The sequence below is a fragment of the Zonotrichia albicollis genome, chromosome 20, assembly GCF_047830755.1.
Source record: "Zonotrichia albicollis isolate bZonAlb1 chromosome 20, bZonAlb1.hap1, whole genome shotgun sequence".
Taxonomy (NCBI): domain Eukaryota; kingdom Metazoa; phylum Chordata; class Aves; order Passeriformes; family Passerellidae; genus Zonotrichia; species Zonotrichia albicollis.
In genome coordinates this window covers 2,438,612-2,463,399 of record NC_133838.1, presented here as the reverse complement: position 1 = coordinate 2,463,399, position 24,788 = coordinate 2,438,612, and the positions used below count along the sequence as shown (strand labels likewise).

General features: G+C 46.0%; 1 protein-coding gene across 1 annotated transcript in view; it reads right to left on the bottom strand.

The window, feature by feature from the left end:
* Nucleotides 1-24,788, bottom strand: part of LOC141731337 (uncharacterized) — a 306,819-nt gene that overhangs the window by 94,958 nt on the left and 187,073 nt on the right. The window lies entirely within an intron of this gene.

Sequence of the window (24,788 nt, the reverse complement as noted above, 5' to 3'; positions counted from 1 at the left end):
CCTGCTTCAGTGTCCCAGGGCATCTTCCTCACAGACTCCCAGGGGTTGGCAATGGGAAATCCTGGTTTGGGGAAAACAAGGGATGAGCATATTGAGTTTGAAGGTCCCTCTGCCCAAGTCCATCTCTACCAGTCACCGGCCATCTGTACTTCACGAAAACCTTCCAAACACCCAGATTCAGCCCTGGAAAAGCCTCCCAGGAGTTCCCTGTCCCTGGTCCCTCCCCTTGGGTGTTCAAGGGTTCCCCCCTGTCCCAGCTGCAGGGGGTCACACTTAGATTGGGGGTCCCCCTTCTCCTCGGTGCCCGCCCTGCCAAGGCTGCTGGCAGTCCCAGCGATCCCAAAAGCTCCCCCCTCTTCGCTCTCCCCATTTCGGGATGCCGGGGCTGTTTGGGCTCCCGGGCTCCCTTCTCCCCTCATTCTCTGCTCGGGGCTGCAGCGGCTCCAAGGAGTCCCCCCTGCCCCTCTCCAGGCTCTTGAGGCTCCCGCCCATGGCGGCGCTCCCCCCTCTCTGGGCTCCCCACTTTGGGCTCCTGCGGCACACAGGGCTCTGCTCCTCCAGGCTGCCTCTGCCGGCAGCCGCCACCGGCACCCCCTGATGTCCCCCCGAGGGGCCTTTTCCGCTCAGCCTTGGACTGCTTCATTCTCCAAACATCCCCCAAAAAACCCAACTGGGAGCAACTGGGAGTGTCTGGGAACATGCTGGAGGGAACTGGGCTATACTGGGACATACTGGGAGGGTGTAATGGGAGGGACTGGAACAAATGAGGGTGAAAGAGAGCAACTGGAACCATGTGGAGCACAACTGGCTCTTACTGGCAGGGACTGGGAGCACAGTGGGGCCATCTTTGGATCATACTGGAAGGGACTGGACTAATATAAGAAAACCCTCAAAAACTCCAGAGATACACCAAAAATCCCAGTGGAACTCACCAAAATTTTATAAAACTCCCAAAAATTTCAATAAATTCCCCCCCAAAACCCCCACAACCCCAACAAAACACCCCAAATCCAAAACCCCCCAAATCAACAAAACCCCCCAAAATCACATAAGCATCTCTAAACCAAATAATTCTCCCAAAAACCCCCAATAATTCCCCCCAAATTCCTAACAAAATCCCCCAAAGCCCAAAAAAGCCACCCTGAAATTCTCAAACAGCCTCGCAAAACCCCAAAATCCCCACAAATCCCCCCAGAACCTGCCAGACTCAGTGGGGCTGTCCTGGATCAGGGGGCACCGGCCGGTGGAACAGCAGCCACTTCAGGGGGCCCTCAGAGCTTTTTGGGGAGGGGGCACCATGGGAGACCCTCCAAAAACGGGGGGGGGGGGAGGAACCCCTGCTGTGCCCCCTCCCCCTGAAACCCCCAGACCTTGGTTCAGGGTGGGCCTGGGACCCCCCGGGACCCCCAATTCTCCCCCGAGACCTCTCCAGGAACCCCAAACCCCCCAGAGTCCCCCAGGGTTGGCCTAGAATCACCCTGGACCCCCAAACCCTCCCCAAGACCCCCAAAACTCCCCAGGACTCTCAGACCCCCCCATTTCCCTCCAAAATTCACCCCAGAGCTACCTGAAACCCCCCTGTGAAAAATGCATGTATTTTATGATTGGCTTTTTGCAAATATTAAAATGAATATTATATGTGTTGTGTAAGAAAGAAATGCTGTATTAATTCTCTTAAGTACTGTGTTAAATATAGTTTTAGGTTATAAAAATTGTTAAAACAGAAACTATGCTATGTAAGATGCTTTGTTTAACAGAAAGGGCTTGCAGCGAGATAGCAGCCACAGGACACCTAAATCTTTCAGAGAAAGGGAATTTATTGCCTTCTTATCAGAAGAAATGAACTTCTTCCCACCTTGGAGGCGCTGTTAGGATTAGAAGGAAGAAGCTGACACTGACCAGACAGAATCCTGTGTTTGAATGGAATTTATGCATCATGTATGAAGTGTATGAATATGCAACGGGCTATTGTTCTTAATGGTTAGTCCTTTGTTAGCAGGGGTCTTTTTTGGGCTCGTGATGCCCAGAAAAAGGTACCCGGACGTCCATAATTCTTTGTTTTTATTATCTCGTATTGTCCTAATTCAATTTGTCCAAATTGTTATTACTCTAATTGTGTTACTATTTTTATAACCATATTTTTTACTTTTAAATTTTGAAAACAACCGATTGGCGTTCTTCACAATTTGGTAGCAGAGGATGGTTGCTAACACCTCGCTGCCTGTGCTTTAGGAGAGTCAGAGTGGGGAAGGCACGCCCTGCCCTATTTGGCAGCCTCGCTTTGTTTCCCCTGAAGTGACCGACAGACGCAGGTTGCGATCTGTGGACAAAAGGAGGCAATATAACAGAGAGAAGGAAAAAAAAGGCTCCCTACAACTGCGGTAATTGGTCCCCTAAGTGTAGTAGTGCGCACGAAGAACCCGGGAAGGAAAAAGGATTGGTAAGTATTTCTCGGGCGGGGGGCAGGTACAGGGAGGGGATGAATGTGTGTGAATGAGAGGCAGGCTGGTTGTCCCAGACCTGCCAAGTGAGTGAGGAGTCTCGTTTTCCTCTTTTCGCGAGAAAAGCGGCCAGTAAAGAGACAAAGCGAGTGATAAGAGAGTGAAAGAACCCCCCGGGGTGACTGGGACTGGGTCTCAGGGAGGGGTTGGACCCCTCGGAGGTAGGCAGCAAGGTTTCCTCACCCAATCCACTAGGAAACGGGACAGGAGGGGCCCCTAAAACCTGCTGGGTTGAGGGATTTATATTCTAAGAGCATCCAAGAGCAGGGTTGAGCAGAATTCTGTCGGAGTGAGGATATGCCCAAGAACACTCACGGTGGGACAACACAACTAGATTGAGGGATTAAAATTTTACCCAACAGCATCCGGGGTTGGACAACACAGCTAGACTGAGGGAAAAATTTTTGCCCAACAAGATCCAGGGTTGAACAACACAGCCAGATTGAGGGATAAAAAATGCCCAAGAACATCCAGGGTTGGACAACACAGCAAAACAAATTAAATGCCCAAGAGCATCTGTAGTTGTACCACACCGCTGGGTTGAGGGACAGAAAATGCCCAAGAGCATCTGGGGTTGAACAACACAGCTGAATTTAGGGAAAAATACCCAAGAGCATCTGGGGTTGGACAACATGGCAGGACTGAGGGAAAAATTGCCCCAGAGCATTTTGGCTTGGATAACACAGCTGGGTTGAGGGATATCCAATAGCACTGAGACTGGCCAGTAACACCTAAACTTGTAATAGGTGATGTGAAAGTAAAAGGTACCTTATTGTTGTTTTGTGGTGTGTGTGAGTGAGACCCACACAAAGTCAGCCTCAACTTCCCGGGCAGGTGGGAAGGGGGAGGCAGTGGAAAGAGGAGTGAGTGACCTGCACACCAGGCTGTAGCTCCCGGGTAGGTGGGGGCTTCTGGGCCGAAGAGGAGTGAGTGACCTGCGAACCAAGCTGGCGTTCCCTAGGTGTGTGAGGGGGCCGTAGCTGAAGAGTGTGAAGGACATGCAGACAGCCTCACAGGGGAACGGACGCCAGAGGCAGCAGAGTCAGGCCCTTCTCGGGGGCCTGGTGACACTGAGACCTGGAGGTCAACCCCAGAGCGAAAGAGGGGGCCACAAGGACCTGTGATTTTCTAGCAATAAGGATCCACTTTCTGTCTTGAGAGTGTGAAGGAATATGTGAAAGTGAATGAGAAATAAAAGTGAGTGAATGTAGATGAATGAAAGTATAGGTAATGTCGATTGTGCATTTTAAGCCTTACCATATCTCCTTGGAGGGAGGTGGATTGTATTGACAAGCAGTGTGAGAAAAAGGGGTTTTTTTGGGTGTAAGTAGTTGAAAGAAAAGTGGTATTTAAGTTGTTAGTAAAAAGTTGTCGTGGGGTGACAGCCTTCAGCCTTTATCCCCATATCGTGTGTTGTGTCTGGCAGCTGTGCCTTCCACCCCTCCCCCCCCGGCCGTCTTGCTGTGGCCGGATGGGGAAGAGGGGGGGGGGGTGTGGGGTGTGCCCAGGCACTTTTGCTTTGGGCTTTTGCTGCTTGGCTTGGCTAGCCGCTTGCTTGCTTGCTTGCTTGCTTGCTTGCTTTCTGCTTTTTTTTTTGCGCTGGTTTTTTTTCTTTTTTTCCCTTTTCTTTTGTTCTCTCTTTCTTACCCTCCCCTGAAGATACTGGACCGGCTCCGGATCTGGCCTGAGAGCTCCAGGACACCCGAAGCCTGCGACAGAAGCTCGGCGCCCTCACAACACAGTCTGGTCCCTTTTCTTTTCTTGTGTTGGGGAGTGTTCTTTTTGTTATTTGTAAATAAATAGGTTTTGTTTTCCACTTTGCTCCTCCGAGGAATTCCTTCCCGAACCTGGTGTTGGAGGAGGGGTGGTTGGAGGTTTGTTTTGTTTTGGGGGGGGCTCCCTTTTTGAGATTTCCCCCTAATTTGTCCTAAACTAGGACAGTATACTTTTTGGTGAGTTGGCCGGGAAAGTCGGAGGCCAAAAAGAGTGGAAAAAAAACCTATAACAATAATATTTTGGTTTTGGTTGTTTTGTGGGCATATTGGTGATTCATAATGTCATTTGGAGTGGAAGCTTGCCGGTTTTTCTGGTCCCTAGGGGCTTTTGAAGTTTTAATACCTTTGTGGTCCCTAGGGTTATTTCCTTACCCCAAAATAGCTCTGATGTTGTCCCTAATAAGTAGCTTTTGTAAGCGGGGGGCACTAACCAGAATAATCATTGTGCTGGCCTTATGTGTGATGATGTGTCGGATAACAATGCTGGACTTTATTTCAGGAATGTATGGATTGTTGTCATGGCTGTGTACTCAGTTTGTTTGGGGAGAAGAAGAGGAAGGGGCTTTTCAGCCTTTGTCTTCCTTCTTCTCCTACAAATTGTTGACATCTCTATTAGAAAATACTGACTTTCCCCTGAGTTTGAAAGAAACCATCTTTCTGGCATTTAATTTATTAAGCCTTGTCTATACTGTCTGGAGTGTATATAAAATGAAAGCTGAGATTTCTAGAGGGGTTAGAGAGACTCCTGATTCAGGAGTAAAACAAAGCAGGAAAAATCTTGACTGGAGTGGGAAATGGGAGGATATGGGCCAGACTTTAAAGGAATTTTCTGATCCTATAGACTGGGACTTTCCATCTGATCAAATTCAGAATCCAGTCGAGCTGGCAAAGTATTTGAGGGAGAAGTGCCATGGTAATACTAAGGAAGAAAGGATTACTGCAGTGAGCTGGGCCTTGGAGTTTGTTTACCGTACTCTGCTAGATACTGTGGAGCAGCAGATAGCAGAAAGGGAACAGGGAGATAAGTTAGTTACTATCCCAGTGACCCAGGCTGCAGCTAACATCCCAGGCTCCAGGCTAGCAGCTGAATCAGACAATAGGCCCCAAACCATGGCTGTTGCAGCTAATACAAGAGGTGGAAAGTGTAAAGGCAAGACCGATCGGAAGGTGGAGGATGATGACGATGATGCAGAAGAAGGACCCTCACCAAAATCAGAGGCCACATCAAGGGGCACAGAATCTGGAGCCAATATTGACTCCTTTTCTCTGAAGGACCTCAGAGGCCTAAGAAAGGATTACAGCCGACAACCTGACGAATCTATTATTAGTTGGTTAGTCCGCCTTTGGGATGCTGCAGGGGAGGTTACGATTTTGGATGGTACTGAAGTGAGGCATTTGGGATCCCTGTCACATGATCCTGCCATCGATCAAGGTGTGATGAGGGGGGCTAACCCTCACAGCCTCTGGGAACGGGTCCTAAGAAGCGTAGCAGAACGGTACCTGTGTACGGATGATCTCTATATGCAGCAGACACGGTGGAAGACCATAGAACAGGGGATCCAACGCCTGAGAGAGATGGCGGTCGCAGAGCTCATTTTCTCAGATGACACAACAACTAGGAATCCGGACCTGGTACCATGCACTCCGATAATGTGGAGGAAACTTGTGCGACTTGGGCCACCTGAATACGCTTCTGCCCTAGCAATAATGAAGCGAGATGATACATATGAGACTGTGCTCGATATGGCAAAGAAGCTTCGAGCGTACGCAGATGCTGTGCATGGCCCAACTCATGCCAGAATTGCAGCAGTGGAAACCCGACTGCAGAAACTAGAAGACAAAATAGAGGAGAATCATAAGAAACTCCGGGAAGAGATTAAGGAGGACCTTATTCAAATCTCAGCCGTACAAATTAGAAGCCCTGGTGTCCAACGCCGGCGCTCCTTTGATGGGGAGAGAAGGTACATCCCACGGGCTGAGTTATGGTTTTTCCTGCGTGAGTCTGGAGAAGACATGAGGAGATGGGATGGAAAACCCACCGCTGTTTTGGCACAACGGGTGCGTGATTTGAAGAAAAGAGAAAGTATAACCAAAAAGATAGCAGCTCCGGTCGCTCGTAGCCGAGATGTTAAGTATGACGATGACGATGACATGTCCGATCCCCTTGAAGGAACTTCCAAGGCATATGCCCAAGGAAAGAAGGACAATCTGGCTTAGAGGGGCCCTGCCTCCAGCCAGGAAGAGGCACGGGAGAACCGGGTTTTTTGGAAGGTGTGGATCAGATGGCCTGGCACATCAGAGCCACAAGACTATGAAGCATTGGTTGACACTGGATCACAATGTACCTTAATGCCATCGGAACACGTGGGGACAGAACCTGTTTCCATTGCTGGAGTGACGGGGGGATCACAACAGTTGACTTTGTTGGAAGCTGAGGTGAGCTTGACTGGGAAGGAGTGGCAGGAACATCCGATTGTGACTGGTCCAGAGGCTCCGTGTATTTTGGGCATAGACTTCCTCCGGAATGGCTACTACAAAGATCCTAAGGGATTCAGGTGGGCTTTTGGAATAGCTGCAGTGGAGATAGAGGGTATTAAACAATTGAATACCTTGTCTGGACTATCAGAGAACCCATCTGCAGTAGGACTCTTGAAGGTAGAGGAGCAGCGAGTGCCAATTGCCACCTCAACAGTGCATCGCAGGCAGTACCGGACGAATCGAGATGCCGTGATCCCCATCCACAAGATGATTCGAGAGCTGGAGAGCCAAGGGGTGGTCAGTAAAACCCACTCACCCTTTAACAGCCCTATCTGGCCCGTGCGAAAATCTGATGGAGAATGGAGATTGACTGTAGACTATCGTGCCTTGAATGAAGTGACTCCACCACTGAGTGCGGCTGTACCGGACATACTGGAACTGCAGTACGAGCTGGAGTCCAAGGCAGCAAAGTGGTACGCGACCATTGATATAGCTAACGCGTTTTTCTCCATCCCTCTGGCAGCAGAATGCAGGCCTCAGTTTGCTTTTACATGGAGGGGAGTGCAGTATACCTGGAACCGATTGCCCCAGGGGTGGAAACACAGTCCTACCATCTGTCATGGACTGATCCAGGCTGCACTAGAAGAGGGTGAGGCTCCAGAACATTTACAATATATTGATGATATCATTGTTTGGGGGAACACGGCAATAGAAGTGTTCGAAAAAGGAGAGAAGATAATTCATATTCTCCTGGACGCCGGATTTGCCATTAAGAAGAGCAAAGTCAAGGGACCTGCCCGAGAAATTCAGTTCTTGGGGGTGAAGTGGCAAGATGGACGGCGTCAGATTCCTGCGGATGTTATTAACAAAATCACTGCTATGTCCCCACCAACTGATAAGAAGGAGACACAAGCTTTCTTAGGTGCTATAGGTTTCTGGAGGATGCACATCCCTGAGTATAGTCAGATTGTGAGACCCCTTTATTTGGTTACCCGCAAGAAGAATGACTTCCATTGGGGCCCTGAGCAGCAGCAAGCTTTCGTCCAGATCAAGCAGGAGATCGCTCATGCTGTAGCCCTTGGTCCAGTCAGGACAGGACCAGATGTGAAGAACGTGCTCTACTCTGCAGCCGGGAGCCATGGTCTGTCCTGGAGCCTTTGGCAAAAGCTACCTGGCGAGACCCGAGGCCGACCATTGGGATTTTGGAGTAGGAGCTACAGGGGGTCTGAAGATAACTATACTCCAACAGAAAAGGAAATCTTGGCCGCCTATGAAGGAGTCCAAGCTGCCTCGGAGGTGATTGGTACAGAGGCACAACTCCTTCTCGCACCCCGACTACCGGTGCTGGGATGGATGTTCAGAGGAAAGGTTCCCTCTACCCACCATGCCACCAGTGCTACTTGGAGTAAGTGGATTGCCCTCATTACGCAGCGCGCTCGAATTGGGAAGTTAAATCGCCCTGGGATTCTAGAAATAATTACAAATTGGCCCGAAGGTGAAAGCTTTAGTGTCGCAGATGAGGAGCCAGAGCCAGTGACCCGGGTTGAGGAAGCTCCGCCATACAATCAGTTGCCAGAAGAAGAAACACGTTACGCCCTATTCACTGATGGTTCTTGTCGTGTCATAGGGATGAAACGGAGGTGGAAAGCAGCTGTATGGAGTCCCACTCGATGGGTTGCAGAGGCTACTGAAGGAGAGGGTGAATCTAGTCAATTTGCTGAAATCAAAGCTATTCAACTGGCCTTAGGTATTGCAGAGAGAGAGAAGTGGCCAAGGCTCTATTTGTATACCGATTCTTGGATGGCAGCCAACGCTCTATGGGGATGGCTGAAGAGATGGAAGGAGGCCAGCTGGCAGCGCAGAGGAAAACCAATTTGGGCTGCGGAAGAGTGGAAGGATATCGCTACCCGGTTAGAGAAGTTACCTGTGAAGGTTCGCCATGTAGATGCCCATGTCCCCAGAAGTAGAGCTAATGAAGAGCAGCAAAACAACCAGCAAGTACATCAGGCTGCAAAGATAGGGGAGTTGAAGATAGATCTCGACTGGGAGCATAAGGGAGAGTTATTCTTAGCACGATGGGCCCACGATGCCTCAGGCCACCAGGGTAGAGATGCCACCTATAAGTGGGCACGAGACCGAGGGGTGGATCTAACCATGGACAGTATCTCTCAGGTTATTTGTGACTGTGAGACGTGCGCTGCCATTAAGCAGGCCAAGCGACTGAAGCCCCTCTGGTATGGGGGGCGGTGGTCTAAGTACAAATATGGGGAGGCCTGGCAGATTGATTACATCACACTGCCTCAAACCCGCCAGGGCAAGCGCTATGTACTAACCATGGTAGAAGCCACCACAGGATGGTTGGAAACCTATCCTGTGTCCCATGCTACTGCCCGTAACACTATCTTGGGCCTTGAGAAGCAGGTCCTTTGGAGGCACGGTACTCCCGAGAGAATTGAGTCGGATAATGGAACTCATTTTAAAAACAATCTTATTAATACTTGGGCTAGGGAACATGGCATCGAGTGGGTATACCATATCCCCTATCATGCACCAGCTGCAGGGAAGGTGGAAAGGTACAATGGATTGTTAAAAACCACCTTAAAAGCATTGGGTGGGGGGTCTTTAAGAAACTGGGAGCAACATCTGGCAAAGGCTACCTGGTTAGTTAACACTCGAGGTTCCACCAACCGAGCGGGTCCTGCTCAGTCTGAGCTCCTTAATATAGTAGATGGGGATAAAGCCCCAGTGGCCCATGTCAGAGGTTTGTTGGGAAAGACAGTATGGATCAACCCTGCCTCGAGTACAGACAAACCCATCCGTGGGATTGTCTTTGCTCAAGGACCAGGTAATACATGGTGGATAATGCAGAAAGATGGAACAACACGGTGTGTACCTCAGGGAGACCTGATTGTGGGATGAGACTCATATATGAATGTCATTGTTTGTTGAATGTGAGACAGAAGGAAACTGTAAGTGTCAAAGGTCTGAGCAAGTAAGATGAGAGAAATGCGTAAGTGTCAAAGGTGTGAGTAAGTGAAATGAAAGCTTTTTACTGTATGTTCACGATATGGGATAAGGGGTGGAGTGTCGTGGGGTGACAGCCTTCAGCCTTTATCCCCATATCGTGTGTTGTGTCTGGCAGCTGTGCCTTCCACCCTCCCCCCCCCGGCCGTCTTGCTGTGGCCGGATGGGGAAGAGGGGGGGGGGGTGTGGGGTGTGCCCAGGCACTTTTGCTTTGGGCTTTTGCTGCTTGGCTTGGCTAGCCGCTTGCTTGCTTGCTTGCTTGCTTGCTTGCTTTCTGCTTTTTTTTTGCGCTGATTTTTTTTCTTTTTTTCCCTTTTCTTTTGTTCTCTCTTTCTTACCCTCCCCTGAAGATACTGGACCGGCTCCGGATCTGGCCTGAGAGCTCCAGGACACCCGAAGCCTGCGACAGAAGCTCGGCGCCCTCACAACACAGTCTGGTCCCTTTTCTTTTCTTGTGTTGGGGAGTGTTCTTTTTGTTATTTGTAAATAAATAGGTTTTGTTTTCCACTTTGCTCCTCCGAGGAATTCCTTCCCGAACCTGGTGTTGGAGGAGGGGTGGTTGGAGGTTTGTTTTGTTTTGGGGGGGGCTCCCTTTTTGAGATTTCCCCCTAATTTGTCCTAAACTAGGACAAAAGTGAAAAACGGAAGCAGGGGACGAATAGATAGAAAATTGAAAAATGAGACGGAAATACAGTAAGGTGGATACAGGAAAAGAAAAGCAGAAAAAATTACCAACAGAAATACCCCAAGACAGCCCTTTGGGAGTTATGTTAACAAACAGAAATACAACTCCTTGCAAAATACAGGGTATGCAGAAGTTGATGAGAAAAAACATGCAAACTTGTGAATTATATACTTAAAAAGAGCATTAGAAAATTTAACACAAAAGAAAGGAGTTATATATTGATTCAAGGGATGCCTTTAGAGTAGCACATGCCTCAAGAAAAATTTAAAAAGGGAGATTACTTAATTAAAGATGAAAAAGATTAGTACATGAGAAACTTATTTTCGAGGTTTTAGAGTCATTAAAATTACCTAAGAGAGATAGCAATAGTACATATTAAAGGACACAAAAAGGTAAAGACCCAGAAATAAGAAGAAATAATTGGCAGATCAAGAAGCTAAAGATGCAGCAGAAAATAGAGCTGAAAGAGCTAATATTAACTCCAAATGAAGAAAAATTGGAAATTCCAAAGTTTAGAGAAGCAAAAAAAAAAAAATTAAAAAATTAAAATTAAAACAAGATAGGTGGCGAACAAGATAAATCGGGGAAATAGAAACATCTTGATGGAAGACAATTAGATAATAAAACACTTACTAGGGAATAGCAGAGGACATGTATCAAAAAGCCCGGTGGGATACTCAGGCTTTGTGTGATCATTTTTTTAAGGCACTATGGGTGCACTGAGACTTTTAGAGTAGAAAAACAAGTACCTGAAATATGTATAATTTGCCAAAAGATAAATAAAAGGGTGATGAGAAAAACAATATGAGAAGGTCGTGAGTTAGCTCGTCGACCATTTCAAAGTATCCAAGCAGAAGTTTAGATTTGTTAAGCTCTGGATTTATTTGTAAAAACCGTTTAATCCAGAAGAAAAATAGTATACCACATGCTGGGGAGGGGGGAGGCTGTAGGAAAATAACATTTTTGAAAGGCAATAAAAGCAAAACGGGGAAAGTACAAAGCTGAGAACAAAATTACCTCATCCATTGCCGTTCGTTCCCCCACTCGTTCGCAGCTGCACCCCGCCAGCCCCTGCGCCGGCTCCGGCACAGTCCATCTGTCCCAGTCCGTGTGTCCCAGTCCCGGCCGCCTGGCCCGCGGCCGCTCCGCAGTTCGTGCAGGGGGTGGGGATCTGTCCTGCCGTGTGCACCGTGGTTACCGCGCTCACCGCACCGAAGGAGGGTCCCGTCTGTCCCATCCCCGGCTGCCCTGACTCTGTCGGCTCCCGCCGCTGCAGCCGCGGTCAGTCGGCTGCTCTGCCTCTGCCCGACCAGCCACCGTGAGCCATGCGGGAGCTATCCACGCTCCAGCTCGGTCTGCACCGGAACAGCCCCTCGGGCGATCCCGGCTGCACACCCCGCCTTTGGAGCACCGAGACTCTGAGTCACGCCGAGTCGCCCTGTCCTGCCCCGAGCTCCGTTCCCTTGGTAACCACAGCTCCGGCTGCTCAGAGAAACTCTAAAGGAATCACCTTATCGAAACACTAAAAGTTCAGTTAGAAGAAAGCCCTCTCCTGATTCTTCCTAAATATACAGGAGAAAGGCTATAGAAGATAAAAATACAGAAAGAATGGGATAAAGGGATTGGTCTATTTCCATTAAGAGAGGTTCTCATAGGAGGGGACGGATCAGAGTTTGTAAATGCTCCTTTGACTTCGTCTGAAGTCTGAAATTTTAAGAAATAAATAAAAGAGATATTTGGAGAATCCCATAGACATAGCTGAACAATTAGACCAATTTTTAGGTCCAAACATTTATACTTGAGAAGAGATGTGGTTGGTAATTAAAATAATATTTTTCTCAAGAAAAATGCAATTAATCAGAGCAACTGAAATAAAAGCTTAAGAAAAAGATAATCCGCAAGGACCCCCAGAGAAGACAAAATGCCAACTGTGCCTCCTGAGTGGGGTTAAAATAATGAGGAGGGTAGTAAATACATGAATAGTTATCGTAATTACATAACCAAGAGCATGAATGGGACAGCATATCAAAGGCGAAATGTGAAAACAAAAGGTTTTTGAGGGACAGCTTTTAGAGGGGAAAGAAGAAACTCCAACTAAATAGATAAACAAACTGGAGAGAAAAAGGGAAATGGTCCTAAGTAAGCAGAAGATCTGAAAATCTTTAAAGAAATGGGCACATAAAAAAAAAAAAGTCATAGGCTCTAATTTTTTGGGGGGGACAAATACCATCTGGAGCCTGTGATAACTTTAAAAGTGGGTCCCCGAGAAGAAGAATTAGAATTTGTAATAGACACAGGGGGAGAGAGAACCTGCCTGTTAAACGTTCCAAAAGGTTATAGTGTGAGCAAATATATAGTGAAAGTAACAGGGGCAAAAAGAGAAAGTTTTACATTTCTAGTCATTAAAGATGTGGTAATTGAGGGAAGAAACTAAAATTTAGATGGGAGATGTGTTATTGGTCCCAGGGGCAGGTAGCAATTTATTGGGAAGAGTCTTACAAGTGCAATTAAGAATAAGAGATATCAGAAAATAGGAAAATGATAGCTAGAGTTTTGAAATTACGCCAAGAGGATGAAGGGAAAAAAAATCAACAAAAAAGTTTAGGCTGGAGAAGGAAATAGGGGAGGATTAAATATCGACCCCATAAAGGTTACAGTTGAGAGAGAAGAAAGAGAGAAGTTGAAGTAGAGAGGTAGTTAGGAAAATCTGAGATGTTAGAATGTGAAGTGATGACATCTTGGTGCTAGAAGAGAGCAGAAGTGTGAATGAAGGTTTTTTGCATGAAAGGCAGGGAAGTGTCTTAACACATGGTTGTTAAGAGGTTATTCAATGCCACACTGGGGTCCAGAAAGGCCTTAGCAGAACAGGCCCTGCTTGAAGGGAAAAGAGGGTAGGTTGACGAGAAAGAAAAAGAATGTCAGGAGCACCTGGGCACACCAAGTTTGGGGTTGTCAAGGTTGGGAGGTGTCTGAGCGCTCCCTACGAGCGACGGGGTCTCGGGGGCTGCGGCAGGGACCGATCCATGGAGGTGCCCCGGGCGGTGCTGCAGCAGAGGACACAGGTTTGCGGCCAGGAGCGGGCTGGCTCCGGGGCGGAACTGCCGGGGGGGCTCCCAGACTGTCGGGGTCCCGAGCCCAGGATGGCAGCGTGGGCCCCGTAAGGGGGCCGAAAGAGAGAGAGAGAGAGATAGAGGGCAAAAGAGACCCAAGGCAATCCCCAGGGTCCCCATGCCCGGGGCTGCTCTCCCCTGCTCCGGCCCTGCAGCCAAGGGGCAGCACCGGGGGAAGGGCAAAGAACAGCACTGATAGCAAGGCCGTGAAGAGATGGGGAGGGGGGACTAGCACTAAAAGATAAAAATCAAAGCAAAGATTGATGACTCTCCAAACCTCACAAAGCGGTTTGTTTTTCTTAAGCAAGAAGTTTTTTGGTTTTTTTCTTTTGTGTGTTTTGTTTGCTGTTAACGAGAAGGTTTTTTTTTCCTGAAGAAGAAGAGGCTGCTGTAGAGAAAGCTTTTAGCTAAACCCAGAAAGTTTGGAAGAAAAGCAAATGGTAAAAGTTAATGCAGTATTATCTTTCTTTTATTACTATGCTATTAAGAAGTCCTTTCCAGGTACTACTGAAGAAACAATCAGAATCACGGAAAGAGGGTGGATTTATGCCAGCAGAATCAAAGGATTTGTGAAGAAACCTGAGGAATGGACTATCACATTTAAACCGACTGATACCGAACTGACTTTCCAATGGGGACTGAGTGGTAATTGTTTAGAAAAACTCAAATGATCTAAGAAATGTACAAAGAATAACACTGAATTAAGAAATAAGATAACACTTATATCACTGGTTTTGAGCACTGCCTGAATAAAACATCTCCTTTGGGGAGGAATACTTCAGATAGAAGGATCAAGACTGGTTTTGTATTCTGACCTTAGCCTGGGAATCGTACAGGGGAGAAGGGGAATTACCATTTCCATCAGTAAACTTTATTTGGTTCATTCCAATACTGGATATGCTAGCTGGATTATAAGTGCTGGAATTGTGAGAGTAATGAGTATTGTGGTTCACAAAATTTATGCTCTTATTGCCAAAAGTGTTAAAGTAATAACTTGTTTTTGTGGATGGGAATCATTAGTGCTTGTTGAATGAAAGATACCTGAGGAACAGTAGGAGACCACAGTTAAAGGGTGTCAAAAACAATTTGCCTGGAAATTAGTTAGGAGAAAGTGACAAGGAAATAGAGGGCAAGACCAGATTGGCCTCTATATTTTGCCACCAAGAAGATCAAATACACCTGCTGTGGGTTGCAGCCTCACAGGCATGGGAGGTGGGAGTATAAGCCGTACTGGATCTCTGTTATTCCTGTTTCTGGCACTCATTTGTTGTCTTTTCCTTTTCGGGATACCAGCAAGATTGTGTCAAAAATGCTACAGAAAGTATCACATGGAAAGAAACCAAAGTTCCTCTTTTATTACACACACCCATGTCAACAGCCACTGTTATAACCCATCCAAATTAAGAACCTGTAGGCAAAAGGGAGTAAATTATTGGACTACAAGAAACTTAGGAAAAAGTGGTAATAGATTTGGAATTGAATGTCCAAAAGTAGAGAGATGGATTTGTTTTAAATTTAATCTTGAAGATACGGTTCAAGATTTAGTAAAAAAACAAATAATAAACGAAAAGGTAAAACCAGCACAGCAATCTAACTCTATATTGACTCCAAATCATCTGTTGAATCGTATTACAAGACGCCAAGCAGTTACAGAAATGGTAGCAAATAAGGCTGCCCAAGCATTAGAGTTAATATCAAGTCAGCTAAGTCAAACAAAAACTGTAGGGTATCAGAATAGGTTGGCTTTGGACTATTTATTTGGCCGAAGAAGGAGGTGTTTGTGGAAAGTTCAATATATCAGATTGTTGAAAATTGATGACCACGGAAAAATCATTCTAGAAAAAGCAAAGGAAATCAAAGAAGAAAAATATATATATACATAAAATAACCCAGGTACCAGTCCAAAAATGAGAAAACAATGTTAAAACCTAGCTGGTGAGGTAATGTATTAGAAGAAATGAAGATCTTTCATTTTATGTGTTACAACTGTTTACATATATATTTTTTCCTTTTGTAATCCCCTGTTTTATTTTGCCAGCATAGTCCAGAAGATGCAAGTAGATAAGAAATATTGCTCAAGCCAAATGATTTACAAAGAATAAGAGTGGGGATTGTGAAAAATGCCTGTATTTTACGATTGGCTTTTTGCAAATATTAAAATGAATATTATATGTGTTGTGTTAGAAAGTAATGCTGTATTAATTTTCTTAAGTACTGTGTTGCTGTGGTGTGTTCTTAAGTTTGTTAGTTTGCTCCCCCCATTTTCTGTATTAAATTTCCCAGGACCCTGTCAGTTAGGTTGCTATGGAAATGAAACTGCTCCTCCCCTGGTTTCTCTTATAAAGTGAAAGTGCCTCCTCCTTGAGCTCAGTCAATCACCCCTTTTCTCCTCCCAGGTTTCGAGAATTTTCTTTTCTCTGGGAGGTATGGTTAGCTGTAGCCCCGGAGCCCCTCCTATGATTTATAACAGTTGGTTACTTTAGTATATCAGTTATGTTTCGTACCTCCAAATATGTATTTCTATTGGATAGCCGGGTTTCCCTGCCTTCTTCCCCCCTTTTCCCTTAAAACCCTCTCCTGCCCCTTGTTCGGGGCCATTTGCTGGGTGTTTCCCCTCCTTGTTAGTTCTTCTGTAATAAACCGACAGTTTACCCCCAGCAAGTGGTCGCCTCCTAATTCGTCTCTCACCGCGCTGCTCCGAGCTATCCCCCAGCTCAGCCCGAGGCCAAGATGCCGAGGGGGGCTGCTTTCTGATGCGCAGGGGCCCTGGCCTTCGCCCCTCACCAGATAGCCGGATTCCAGGGCTGTGGACGCCCCCGCTGTATTTAACTGTGTTAAATATAGTTTTAGGCTATAAAAAATGTTAAAACAGAAACGATGCTATGTAAGATGCTTTGTTTAACAGAAAGGGCTTGCAGCGAGATAGCAGCCACAGGACACCTAAATCTTTCAGAGAAAGGGAATTTATTGCCTTCTTATCAGAAGAAATTAATTTCTTCCCACCTTGGAGGCGCTGTTAGGATTAGAAGGAAGAAGTTGACAATGACCAGACAGAATCCTGTGTTTGAATGGAATTTATGCATCATGTATGAAGTGTATGAATATGCAACGGGCTACGGTTCCTAATGGTTAATCCTTTCTTAGCAGGGGTCCTTTTTCGGGCTCATCATGCCCAGAAAAGGTACCCAGACGTCTGTAATTCTTTGTTTTTATTATCTCATATTGTCTTAATTCAATTTGTTCAAATTGTTATTGCTCTAATTGTGTTACTATTTTTATAACCATCGTATTACTACTAAACTTTTAAATTTTTAAAAACAAGTGATTGGCGTTTTTCACACACACATAACTATAAATCTACAAAACTTCTCTTAACATATATTTAATATTCACTCTTTAATTGTGAGAGACAACCATCCATCTCATTATTCATCTACAGCATCATTTTCTAATGTTGTTGACTTTCTCAGCTTCTTTGTCAGTTAATCACAGTTAATACTTGTGATTTTATAACAGAATGTTCTTGTATGGGATTTTGCAAGATTCTGTCATCAGATTTCTGTTTTGTTCTTGGATTTCTTAGTGCTGGGTCAGAACTGAATGCAGCATTTTGGGAGGGAAGCTTTCAGCTTCACTGGGGCCAGGACCCATGGGGCTCTGAGGGGTTCCTGGTGTGAGAATCCCCAGTCACTTGTGTTAAAATTTTAAAAGTTCAATAGTAAAAAAATGGTTATAAAATAGTAATAAAAATTAGAGCAATAAGAATTTGGACAGAGTTAAGACAATAAAGACAATAAAAAGCAAAGAATTACTGACATTTGGATGCTTTCCTCTTGAAAGCATGGCATGCTAACAAAGCATTAACCCTTAAAAGCAACAGCCTGTTGCATATTAAAATATCTCATACATGATGCAAACATTCCTTTCAAACTAAGGATTTTTCTGTTTATTGTCAACTTCTCCCCCTTCATTTGTAAATCACGGTTTGGCTCCACGGAGTCTGAAAGGAGGTAGAAAAGCCTGGTTCTTCCTGATAAGGAGGCAATAATTCTTCTCTCTGGGTGTCTTGTTGCTGTTATTTCTGTGCAAAGAATTTCTTTATTATCTTATCCATTCTTTGAGCCAGTTAAAAGTATCTTACATGGCATGGTTTCTATTTTAATATTATGTTGTAGCCTAAAACTATATTTACCACACTACTTAAAAAATACAGTACTACTAATTAATACAATATAACATGTATATTATTCCTTCTAAAAAAGTGAACAGCCAATCATGTAATATGTATTTTTCAGGCACGGAGCTATTCTTGTTGCTATTACTTTTAATATATTTTTTTAAATTAAAATAATTTATTTTTAAATAATTAGCAGCAACCCTTCCATGCCTGTTCACAGCCAGGTCCAGGGTGAAAGGAGGTGGAAGTTGGTGCAAAGCATCTGTAACAGGATCCAGTGGACAAGTCTCACGTCACAGACAGTGAGGTAGGGCCCAGGTGGCCACTGAGACAAAGGGCTGGGGCTGAAGGGGATGGGCAGAGTTGTCCATCCCATGTTGAGGAGCTGTTTTTCCACTGGGCATGGTCTCCTTAGCATACCCTGGATCAGTGCCAGTTGCACAGTGCTGTTATCACCTCTTCAGAGTGGGCTCTGCAGCCTTCATCTCCAGCCCTCAACCCTCTCTAATGAGCTGTACAATGGCTGAAGACTTGACAAAGGGGAAGGTTGTAAGAGCCTAAATGAGAGATGTGGGACTCCAGGTGGCTCTCCAAAATGCAGTTTATTGTATACAAACTGCAGTTTATTCCATCCCAGAGGTTCCAGCAGTCCAAGGTCGTGGGTGACAGAGCCTGTGCCTACAGCTGTCAGCTCCAGCTGCACACAAGACTGGACACCCTTTAATTTTGGTTACAATGTATTATATACTTTTCTTTGCTGAGCATAAAGATTTCTTTCACTAACTGGAGAGCTTAATTGGATAATCCTTAAATGATGAAATACATAACAGACTGAAAGAGCGCTATGAAGCCAAGTGTCATTATTTTATCCTGTGATATGGTGTGAGTATTGAAATTTCAGATTTTAGGGTGCAGGTAAAATTACAGGACTCTCCCAGGGAGCCTGTATTCCTTTATTTGCAGTATATGAATAATTTAATACTGCACAACCAATCTATACCTTAACTTTTACCTATAGCCTAACTACTATGTCGTATCATATGATATTATAACTACTATATCAATAATATCATATCATATCATACCATATCATATATCATATCATAATGATACCTATATCATGACTATTATAATTACCATATTCATGGTACTATTCTCCAATCACTAAAAGTTAGTACTTTACAGTTAAAGCTAGAAGTTGTTTTTCAGTTTCCTTGCAATGGAAAATTCTGAGACCTTTTTTCTACTTGCCTCATGTCTTGTTTGCCTGTGGTATCCTTCTGCTCGGTAAAAACATCTTCTTGTTTGAGGTGGGTTTATCCTTTGCTCTAAGCCATAAGAACCCCTTCTAACTAACACACCCTTTGCCTCCTTGGTTATCCAGTGAGACTGGCTCAGCAATTCTTTTCTTCTCTGTCAAAACTTGCTTCCATCTCTATTCCATTCTCAGGTTCTACATTCAGAGATCTTTCTGCCAAGCACACATATCATTGTCAAACTTTCATCCTTCCCAAGAGGGAGCCTGTGGTGTTGTGAGGTTTCCAGGACGAGGTGAGAGAGAAGAATTTCACTCCATGTTCTCAGAAGGCTGATTATATTATATTATATTATATTATATTATATTATATTATATTATATTATATTATATTATATTATATTATATTACATTACATTACATTACATTACATTACATTACATTACATTACATTATACTAAAACTATGCTAAAGAAAAAGGAAGGCTAAATCAGAAGGCTAGAAAGGAATGAATAATAAAAACCCGTGACTCCACAGAGAGTCCAACACAGCTGGCTGTGATTGGTCATTAAGAAAACACAATTCACATGGAACCAATGGAAGACTCATCTACCACATTCCAAAGCAGCAGAACACAAGGAGAAGCAGTGAGATAATTATTATTTACATTTTTCTCTGAGGCTTCTCAACTTCCCAGGAGAAGAAATCCTGGCTGTGAAAAATGCATGTATTTTATGATTGGCTTTTCGCAAATATTCAAATGAGTATTATATGTGTTGTGTTAGAAAGTAATGCTCTATTAATTACCTTTAGTAGCGTGTTAAATATAGTTTTAGGTTATAAAAATTGTTAAAATAGAAACTATGCTATGTAGGATTCTTTTTCTTAGAAAGGACTCACAGCAAGACAGCAGCCACAGGACACCCTAAATCTTTCAGAGAAAAAGAATTTATTGCCTGCTTATCAGAAGAAACTAACTTCTTCCCACCTCTAAGGCGCTGTTAGGATTCAGAGGAAGATGTTGGGGACGGCCAGACAAAATCCTGTGTTTGAATGGAATTTACGCCTCATGTATGAAGTGTATGAATATGCAACAGGTCATTGCTTTTAAGGTTAATCCTTTCTTAACGTGTGTTTTTTTGGGCTTGTGCGGCCCAGAAAAAGGTACCCGGACGTCTGTAACTCTTTGTCTCTATTGTCTCATATTGTACTAAGTCAAATTGTCCAAATTATTATTACCCGAATTGTATTACTATTTTTAAAAGCATTATATTACTATGCAACTTTTAAAATTTTAAAAACAATTGATTGGCGTTTTTCACATTGGTAAAGGGATTTTTCAGAAAACATCGCAGTGACAGTGTCCCAGCTGCAGGATCTGCTTCCCATCAGCCCTGAGCCCAGCCTGGTGCTGAACAAAGGGGCTGGACCAGGGTCATCCCCTGATGGGGGCTGTGCACACCCTCTGCTGAAATAAACAGGGCCAGGAGACTTCTTCTCCTTTTTAATGCCTTTATTAAAAGTGATCAGCTCAGGACTGGGCAGCTCGGCGCGGATGCAGTCCCATCACCTCTCCCACGGTGATTCAGATGAGGAGAGCTGGGGAATCACGTGCTCGTGGGAGCCTTTAGGGCGTGGTGTTCCCCCCCGATGTTAATTTGGTCTGAGTCTCGCTTCCTCCCAGAGCTGGCCCGGGGGCTCTCGAAGACAGGGTGAGGATCAACGAAGGTTTCCAGCGTCTCTGCAGGCTCAGCACTTGGCTCCTCACATCCAGACATCACTCCAGTCTCTCAACTCTTATTTGGCTTGTTGTTTTTGGGGTTTTCTCCGTGCGTTTGGAGTAGGGGGTCCCACACAGCATGCTGGTCCTGGAGTCACTTTGCATAACCCCCCCCCACCCTCTCAGGTGTCTGCGCTGTTCTGGGAAAAGTACAACTTAGCCTCGGGCAAGGCTCTGCCAATACAAAAGGAGCGATTAGCCACAACGACGCGTGATTAGAAAAACAAAACACGCAGAACTTGGTAGCGACACTGATCTGGCTGCCTTTTTGTAACTTTTTCTCACAAAAAAAATTAACAGAATTTTTGTTCATAACATCTGCCCCCTCCCCAAATTCCCTCTGGGGAGCAGGAGCTGCGGCAAGAGAGCCCTGTGAGGAGGGCCAAGGGGGTGACACCAGCATGAGGGGACACACACAGCCCCTGGGGACCCCTCCTCACCTTCTCCTGGAGCACCAGGAGGATGAATCCCAACATGGAGCCACAGGGCCCTGGCAGCATCTTGGGGGGTGGGATCTGGTGGCTGCTTTGGGAGGTCAAATCTGCCCTAAAACCCCTCCCAGACCCCCAAACCACCCCACAGCTCCTGGCCAGGACTCCCCCAAAGCACTCTGTCTGTGGTGGTGTTTGAGGGTCCACAGTGTTATGAACAAAAATTCGGTTAATATTTTTTTGTGAGAAAAAGTTACAAAAAGGCAGCCAGATCTCTGTCCCTGCCAAGGTTCTGTGTGTCTTGTTATTGTAATCACGGGTCATTGTAGCTTATCGCCCCTTTTGTATTAGTAAAAGCCCTGGGCTAAGGCGAGGTAATGGCCCTTCCCCGAGGCTAAGGTGTTCTTTTCCTAGCATATTGAAGACACCTGAGAGGGTGGGGGGGGTTATGCAAAGTGACTCCAAGACCAGCATGCTTTGTGGGACCCCGACTCCAAACCCACGGAGAAAACCCCAAAAACAACGAGCCACCCAAGAGCTGAGAAACTGGAGTGATGACTAGACGTGAGGAGCCGAGTGCTGAGCCTGCAGAGATGCGGAGTCCCTCTCGCCCTGACCATGGGAGTTGTCCCGACGCCAGGACTGGGCGGGACAGAGCCAGGGAAACCAACATCTGACGGGGACACCACGCCCTAAAGGCTCCCACGAGGACCGGATCCCCCGGCTCTGCCCCTAGTGGACAGCGCTGCACATATTCTCCTTCTTTGAGTCGCCCTGGGAGACACAACAGGGACTGCAGCCCTGCGGAGCTGCCCCATCCTGAGCTGATCACTTTTAATAAAGGTATTAAAAAGGAGAAGAAGTCTCCTGGCCCTGTTTATTTCAGCTGGGGGCACTCGTCCGGGATAGCCACGCCGCAAGAAGACTCAAGACTGGCCATCTTGGAACTTCAGGACAGCTGGCTACCAGGACCAGAGGGATCGGCTCAGGATCAGCGACGCAGAGGAGCACCGGAGCACCGGACTGGTGAGAAAGCCGGTGGCGGGAGTGGGAGACGTGCGCATGCGTGTGTGAATGAGACGGAGGCCGGTAGCCGGACCTTCGAAGTGAGAGCAGACCCCTTATTACCGCGTTTCCGGACTCCTGCAAAGGGGCCGGCCGGAAACAGGGGAAAGCGAGTGGAATTAGCATGACTGAGCCGTCTCTCAAGGGGGAATAAAGGCCCCCCCTGCTCCGGGCGTGTGGAGGGAATATTTGTATGAGTGGCACGCACCTGGTCGTGACAGAGGGAAGTCAGGCAGATTTGTAAGTCCCGAGAAGGATTCGGGTAGCATTTGTAAGTCTCGAGAAGGATTCGCGTAAGATTTGTTAGTCCCGAGAAGGATTCGGGTAGCTCACAAGCCCTGCAGGCAAAAGTAAGTCCTGACACAGGAGTCAGGCACAAACCCCAGCGAAGGAGGCTGTAGTTTGCTTTTAAGTCCTGATACAGTGAAGCCTAAAAATTGGCGGGTTAGGCAAACTAAAAATCAGGCAGTTGTTTTTCCTGACTGAGGGAGTCAGGCGTGACCCGGATTCTTAAGCCGAGGCTTCGTGTGTTCAAGTCCCGATAGATGTAAGACCTGACGTGGGGAAAAGTTGGGCAATGAAGAGATCGGGCAGGTGTTTCAGTATAAAGTCCTGAGCATCAGGCAGAAATTTGAAGTTCAGTGGAGGAGGCTGAACCTCCTCAAAGAAGGTTTTTTTTGAAATTACCGGTCAGTAAAGGCACCTTTGGGACTTTTTACTGTTAAGACCTGTAAAATGGGAGGGTGTAATAGTAAAAAGACCGGTAAGAGACTGAGGTATATACCTCCCAATAGTCCCTTAGGAGAACTGTTAGTAAAATGGGATTCTATAGAGGCCATGGAGGGATTAGATAAAGTGAAAATGATCCATTATTGTATGGAAGTGTGGCCGGAATTAGAGTTGCAAGGAGGATGGCCTTGGTGTGGGACAAAGGATAAGTGGATGTGCCAACAATTAAATAATTATCTGACAGCTCCAGGGGATACTGATCCTGAGCAATTATTGTATGTAGCTTGCTGGTAAAAGAGCGCTGTTGGGGATGAAGGAGTGCGAATTTGTAAGGTACAGAGGAAGAAAGAGGGGAATGAAGGAGGGGATGATAGGATAGTAAAAGATGGGATCCCCTGGATTATTTGCCTCCTTCTGCCCCTCCACCTTATAACCCTCTTCTTCAAGCACCTCAAATGGCAGGTCCAGTTCTTCCCCCGTCTGCCATCTCATTACCACCTGCTCAAACTCCTCCTTCTACCTCTTCAGCTTCCGCTATGATAAACCCAGTATCTCCTCCAATAACCAGTCCCTCACAACCCCCTTCAGCTCCTCCAGTTCCTTCTGTATCACCACAAGTGCCTACTCCACTTGCTGCATTCTCCACCCCTTCTCCGGCTCCACTTAATATTCACTCAGGCTCTTCTCCCCCTCCTATTGCTGTCCCTTTACCTCCTCCTAGTTGGGACACAAATGCCTCCTCCCCCGATAAACAGCTATCAGCAAATACACCTGCTGATGGGCAGAAAGTTCAGGGTAACCCAGATATCCCTCAAAGTAGTTTGGCATCTGAAGATGGGTTGTACTGTAGCACCAGATCCAAGACCTCCAAGGCGGAGAGACTCTTTCCCCTCAGAGAGGTTCCTATGGGAGGAGTAGTGGGAGGTGTTGGCTTTGTGAATGCTCCCCTAACTGCTTCTGAGGTGAGAGGATTCAAGAGAGTTGGGGCATTTAGTTGAGGACCCAGTGGGCATAGCCAACCAAGTGGATCAATTTCTAGGTCCAAATATCTACACTTGGGGGGAGATGAATTCCATCCTGAGTTTATTATTTTCCCCAGAAGAGGTCCAGATGATTATGGTGGCTGGCATAAGAATTTGGGAGAAAGAGAACCATCCAGGACCCCAGGTGCCATCAGGTGAACAGAAATTGCCACTAAAGGATCCCAGCTGGAACCCTAACCAGGAGGAGGGGAGGAAGGCCATGATGGAATATAGGTATTTGATAATACAGGGGATCAAAGAGTAAGCTCCCAAAGGAACTAATACCCAATTGGCATTTGAGGGTACACAGGAGAAAGATGAAGCTCCTGCTGCCTGGCTTAACCGCCTAAAGCAGAGCTTCCAGTTGTACTCTAGAATAGACCCAGACACCCTAGAAGGTCAAATGCTACTAAAAGTCCAATTTGTTACCAAATCTTGGCCTGATATAAGGAGAAAATTGGAAAAGATGGAAAATTGGCAAGAGAAGGACATTAATGAGTTATTAAGAGAGGCATTGAAGGTGTATTTAAGGAGGGAGGAAGGTAAAGCAAAGGCCAAGGCTAAGATCGTGGTTGCTGTAGCTAGAGAAAGTGCAGGGTGGGCGGGTCCACCACCAGGAGGAGGCAAGCATAAGCCTCTTGTACTGTCAGGGGCAAGAGGGATGGAGAGACCTCAAGTCCCTTTGAGAGAACGACATTGCTATTACTGTGGAGAGCCAGGACACGTCAGGAGGTTTTGTAGAAAGCTCAGTCTCGA